Below are 6,460 nucleotides of genomic sequence, written 5' to 3'. Positions count from 1 at the left end.
GTCATCGCGTCCATCATGAGGACAAGCCGGTCGTGATCCCTCTGTCAAAATAGCGGGTGTCAATGCTGCAAAAATGCAAGAAATTTGAAGACAGAGTTAGAAGGCTGCCTAAGAAAGACCGGCTCAATAACCATCTACATGCAGGTCGTCCATAGGGCCAGGTTTATTAAGGTTTCTTGAAGTTTTCGAGTTCTGTTTTTAATTTATATATTCTTTCTATTTCTTATTTCTTCTTCTATCGTTTCCTTTTTTCCCTTTCCTCTACCCTTTGTTATTGGTTTCCTTTTAGTTTTTTCTTTTGGTTTTTATTCTACTTCTTCTTTATATTTGTGTTCCCTTTTCTTTATTATTATTTTTCTTTATTTGTTTTTCTTTTGGTTCTTTTTCCCACCATGCATCAACAAAAATTCATAGTGTTTCAAAAAGTGGGTATCCACTTTTTAAGTGCATATTAAAAATGTTCATTGCGAATTGTTTAAATATGTTTATTGTCTAATAGAATTTTTTATGTGTACAAGAAAATAGTTTCATAGGATAGTAATGGGCTTAAAACTATTTGCCGTGTATGGAAAAAAGTTCGTCGTCGATTGAAAAAAAAATTCTGTAAAATAAAATGTTTTTAGAGGACATTGTCTATTAGGAAAAAACGTTTGTATTGTATTAAGCCACTTTTAATGCTTATTTAAAGTGTTCATTGTGTTTTAAAAAAGTTCATCTTCTATCAAAAATAGTTGCCTTGTAGTTATTTTTGTGATTAAAATGTGCATATCATTATAAAATTTATTTGCATTCTATATTTTTACAATTTATTAAAATGGTCATCATTTTTTAAAGTGCAATGATCATGTACTAACAAGTGTCCTTTGTTACTAAAAATGTTCATCATTTATTTAAAATACATTGATCATACATTAGATTTTTATGTGTATTGGTTTATGTTGTATTAAAAATGTCCTTTGGTATTAAAAATGCATGAACTGTTCTGAAAAGTAGGTCAACACTTAATAGACTGATCTTTATAAAATATTTAATATTTTTAATAAATGGCTTGATTTTTTTAAAAATAATGTAACATTAAAAAGTGTTTTGTCTCTTTGAAAAAGATCATGTCTTTAATAATTTTGCAATTTTTTTTAAAAAAAGAGAAAGAAATTTAGAAGTAGCGAATATTTTTAGATCCGTGAATACTTTTTAAATTTTGTGAAACTTTTTTTATTCCTGATAATTTTCAAAATTTCAAAATATTTTCTAGACATTGTGACCATTTTTTATTTTTGTGGGAAAAAGGAAAGAAGGGAAATTAAAATAATGATAATAATAAAGAAATTAAATAAAAATAAATGCTGGATGAAAATCGAAAAGGCCGGTAGATAAAAAATGAAACGGGACCAGAGAAACCTGCGGATTGTAGAGCTTGAGAAAAACAGAAATTGAAAGAAAAAATTGGGAAGTTTGGAGTAAGCTTAGAGGAAAGTAGTGCGAAAACCCGTTTCTGATCCCGAGCACAGCTGGACCCGAAATCTCACGCATCCGTTCGCATCGGGATGTCTGCGGCGCTGGTATTTCCCGTCGTGTCTCGCTCGCGTATATGCAACGTATATAGAAGTACAGCTGGTGCATTAACTCTCGGTCCAAACGAACGGACGTCGCGGTACAGGAGATAGCCCGACGGACCGGAAACTGTTCTGGGCCAACGTTTTCCACTACGGGCGACGGGTCCAGCTAACGGACACCCAAGCTGGAAAAAAATATCCCTCGCCGTTCCCCTACCAATCCACCGGCCGCCACCCAAAGGCCAAAGCAGCAGCCATGTCTGCGTCTGGATCCTCCTCCTCCGCCTACCGCAGGAGCTCCTCCGGCTGTGACTGGGACGACCAAGTTAAAGCAGTGCGGGAGGTCCGGAGGAAAACGAAAATACAACTTATTTCACTCACCTTCGTTTTCTGGTCGGGAGCGGGTGCGCGCGCGATCGCCAGAGCACTCCGCTCCAGTCATCGTCGCCGATGCTGCAATCACCGCAGCGACGCTTGAGTCAGTCCGGGCGCTCCACACAGGCGCCATTGCTGCTAGCAGAGTAGAACACATGAAGGATGAACCTGACGCCCAAGTTTTGAATTTCGAATCGAGCAGGCGCACGCGCGTGTACACTATGAGTTAAAACGACCTGACGCATGGACATGCATGCATACATATTTCCTAGCGACAGCACACAACCTCTCCTGAAGGAAATCAGCAGAGACACGTCCGGTTCAAACTTACGCCTCCTGATCACAAAGACATGCCGCCATCATGCGGATGCCTGCACACACGACCACACTTTCAGAAATTGCAGTGTTTCCAGCTAGGAGGGACGCACACGCAGATAAATCATGGATGCAAACTACATCAAGAACACATACAGGGAAATTGTTACATTCAAACTCATACTGGAGTTCTACAGTCATAATCACAAAGAACTGACACACATTCCTTACCACGCAGCTCCCAACTCTACCCTTAGTAAGGCAACTTCTACATACAGAACTCATGACCCCAGAATTGACGAACATTGCCGGATGGTATACTCTGATACGGCTTTTAGGATGCCATCCTGCCACCTGTCTTACAGTACTTGCATATATTTGTCTAGAAGTTCAAATTTTGAATCTACCCTCGCGCCAAGTGTCAGCAGAAAACACATTCAGCATACAAGCCCATGCTCTAAACCTGAGACGTGAACACTAGCTAGTGTAGGCGACCACAAATATGAACCAGGCAGATGCTAGAGATACCACAACAGTAGGAAGCAATATTTCCAGCAATCAGTAAACCAAATTTAGTACAGATGAACATTATCAAACTTGGTAGTCTACTGGTACAATATGCAAGATGCCTCTGGTAATTGAGGAACAAGCATGGAGCAATGCTCACTGAAACACACTAGAAAATCCTGAAAGGTACTACAATACAGATTACAAATTAAAACTTTGGAACTCATTTCTCAGCAGCACCGAGCAGCCTCATGCAAGTGTTCCGGCGATGCCCTTCCATGCTGCAGTTCTTGCATATCCCTGGCTTCCGTGGTTTCTTGGGGGCATCTCCTCTTTCGGGGCAGGTAATTCGCTTGTGCCCCTCGCGCCGAAAAATGTTGAAGAACCTGCTACATCTACTCTAACCCTCATAAGGCGCCTTCTCCCTGCTATTAGTCAGTCTGCCGACCCCACTATGCTTATCTGGATTGCTAGACCTTCAAGGGCATTCACACTAACAGATTTCCCACCACTTTTGCATTTGTCAGCATCGTCTCCCCCCACAAACGCAACCACTCCATTGCCAGGAAGTCTACCAGTGGCCAAACCTGCTATCCGATGCTCAAACCCCAAGCATCCCTCTTCTCAGCTAAAGGTGTGCCACTCACCAACAAAGCTTCCAGACCAGCAAACATGTGCTCGAATGATTCTGCATTCGAATCGCCCATCCGCACGGCTTCCATGGCTTTCAGATAGAGCATCGAGTTCCTGCATGTGAACGACAAGTTAACTGAATTGTCCTTCTGATACTGAACCAGGTGTTGGGGAAGTATGTCCCTCGCGTCCTTGGTCCACCGCTTGAGTACTTGAGTATATGCATTGCAGGGATCTTCTCCAGATGAAGTATATCCATGACCTGTGCATTACAATATGTTTAAGTGCAGAAATTCAATTAATGTTCATCAATTTTTTGTCAGGTTTAGTTACCCTTAAGACATGGTTGCATAACATCCCAGTATGCTCGAACTGGCCAGACTCGCATGTAAACTCTGACTGATCTTCACTTATGGTCACCTCGTACTCGACTCTGCTCCATTTTTCTCTTTTAGCTACATTGTCGTGCTTTTTAACATATTTCCTCTTCTTCTCTCCTTCCTTGACATTGTACAACGTCCCTTCGATTAGGAGGCGACCAAAACTCCTCAAACATAGCCCTGGTGTAAAGTTTACTTGCATGCCGCTCTATATATCACCAAATTGGTCCTCCTGATAGCTCCACCTTGTCATAATATAGTTTGGTTTTTCTGTATGTAAGTGATTCATGTAAACAAATGCCTGACATGCATGAAATGTACATACATTTCTGTCAAATAATCAAAATGTACACACAAAAAATGCTTACAATTATCGTCCTCTTCTCCTCGTAGCTTTCCTCACGCTCATGGTCAAACTGTAATTAACCTCATGCACTGCCTGAGAAAAATATGCATTGGGCTTGAAGGAGGCATGTATGTCTTCAACATGTGATTCGCGGCTTACCTTCCCGCAAATGTTTCTTAGGGTCCTCTTCATGACGGGCACCTTCTCGACCGAACCAACGAAGCTCCCAATTATGTTGTACACCTTCCAAAGTTTCACATTGTTTTCCCTAAGTTGCTTTATCAAATCTTGTGTATGCGTCGATGTGCTTGTGCGACGGCCAATGCACCTACTCACCCATTGTTAAGGACATTGAATGGCTGCGGCTCTCACGGTGCTCTGTGATGTATCAGTTGTTGTCCGCCGCGCGAAATAGCCTAATCAGCACTGGACACTCGCATCTGCATTACCTACTATTCTCTACCTCTGGTTTGCCCTGCATGTCGGCCAACAAAACATAACATCAGACATTACCGCGCTTGGAGAACACATTGACGACACAGCAAAACACATTTACTCTAAAATGTATTATATTTGAGAAAAAGCTCGTTACTCACCGAGCAACCACATACGATCTCCTGCATGCATTTCGTCCTCTCGGCATTTAGTCTTCTTTTACCATATCTGATACCAAAGACATCCCAAGAATATAGATTGTAGAAGTCGTATGCCTCACCCAATGAATTGAAACTCGGGTCAAGAGTAAGGCGTACTAAATCTTTTGTAGGTTCCTCTGCGTTGCAAGTCGATTGCTCCAGAGCGCTCATTCGAGAGGGACACGGTGTCCTGTCTGGTGGCGCACTGCCCAGCCGTGACCTGTTGCAGACGTTCATTATTCACTCTACGAGTTCAAATACAAGAGTAATTTTGCTGTCTATTAGTTGTACACTTCTACTTCAACAACATTAACAGTATGTTGAAAGTGCTTCTGACTGTTAAACTAGGCATCAAGCATGGACTGCAGTGCCACGGCTTACTTCTTGATAGGGTCTTCCATCCTAACGATTTTTGCAAAGTAAAACATTTTTCAGACAGAACATGGATGTGCAGAAGAACATGCAGTCAAAGCTGAATATACAGACCAACATCTGTAGGATATGGGATCACATTTTTAGTCTAGTCTGGTGCCTCTGGGTTGACTATTTCAGTCGACTGCGCCGGCCTCGTCAGAGATGCATCCGGGCGACGACGGCGGCCAGCTCCTGCCCTTTCAGTCCCATCGCCAGCTGCTGAGCGCACCCAGACCCAACATTCGAGTCTTCAGGAACGGCAAGGCCAGCTCCGTTGTTGGGCAACAAGACTAGAGAAACAGATCAGCTTGCTCAAGGTTGTCAGCGAACTCCTCTCGTAATGGAACCTGAAAGAAGACAACAATGGCCGCAGCCCGCCATTAAGGTCCATTCGCTAGACAGACTGGAGAACAAATCCTAAAAAACTATTTGCAGATCTGCGGGAACTAACCTGTCAGGCATGGAGCAACTCAATCCTGGAATCCTCCATTATTCCGGTCACCATGGGTGTAGAACGAGCGCCGCCGCAAGGACCTGCTCAGACAGCGTGTTTTGGGTGGAAGGGAGGGACGGCGAGGGTTCCGACGATCTGATCCCTGGCTCAGGTGCGGTTCTAACGATCTGGTCCACGGACCAGAGTTCTCTGCGTGAACGCCGTCTCCTCCCTACGTTTCGGGCCCACGCCAGAGATACTGTTTCGTACCGTATTCCACTTCATGCTCCTTTTTCGCCACTCGCCGTCAGACGTGTCAGACCGAAAATTGCGGATCCCGAGCCAGGAACGGACGCCAACGATTTCGGGATCAGCTGGGCTCGGGCACCAAATCGCCACGTCCGTAGTAGTGGCTCAACACAAGAGAGTGAAAAGACAAGAGAAATGAAACTGCACTTCGTAATCTATGTAACCCTTTTTTTCAGTTGTAATCTATCTATCCATGGAGAGGCACAAAGCTTCATGTGACGGAAGCAAGTTTCCTCTCTCTGTTTTCATTCCATTCCTGCACGTTGTCCTTGTGTTTCACAAGGCATGTTTAGAGTTTCAGAAGATTATATAGGAAATTAAAAGGAGAACAAATTAAAGTGGACTCAGGGCAAGAGCAGGGCAGCTTCCTTTCCAGTCGCTTTACATAAAACTAAAATAGGCTGATCACTTGTTGCGAGTACGGTCAAAGGCCAGGCTTGCAAGAAGCCAGGAAACGTTCTGTTAGCGACTTCTCGATCGTGCATGCTCACTTGCTCAGACCAGGTCAATTGCCATTTGCCAAATCAAATGCGAGAGGGGCCATCGCGACCATGATTAGA

The 6,460-nt window shown here is 43.3% G+C and overlaps 1 long non-coding RNA gene across 1 annotated transcript; it reads right to left on the bottom strand.

The window, feature by feature from the left end:
* Window positions 1–2,816: 2,816 nt before the first annotated feature.
* LOC125523711 lies at window positions 2,817–5,887 on the bottom strand. Its single transcript, XR_007290346.1, has 5 exons — window positions 5,610–5,887; window positions 4,706–5,505; window positions 4,132–4,584; window positions 3,717–4,033; window positions 2,817–3,645 (listed from the first exon to the last, which is right to left on the bottom strand). It is a non-coding gene; the product is annotated as an uncharacterized LOC125523711 (long non-coding RNA).
* Window positions 5,888–6,460: the final 573 nt, after the last annotated feature.

Source organism: Triticum urartu, chromosome 7, assembly GCF_003073215.2.
Source record: "Triticum urartu cultivar G1812 chromosome 7, Tu2.1, whole genome shotgun sequence".
NCBI classification, from domain to species: domain Eukaryota; kingdom Viridiplantae; phylum Streptophyta; class Magnoliopsida; order Poales; family Poaceae; genus Triticum; species Triticum urartu.
The sequence above is the reverse complement of the archived record's forward strand: the minus strand, read 5'-3'. Positions and strand labels throughout refer to the sequence as shown.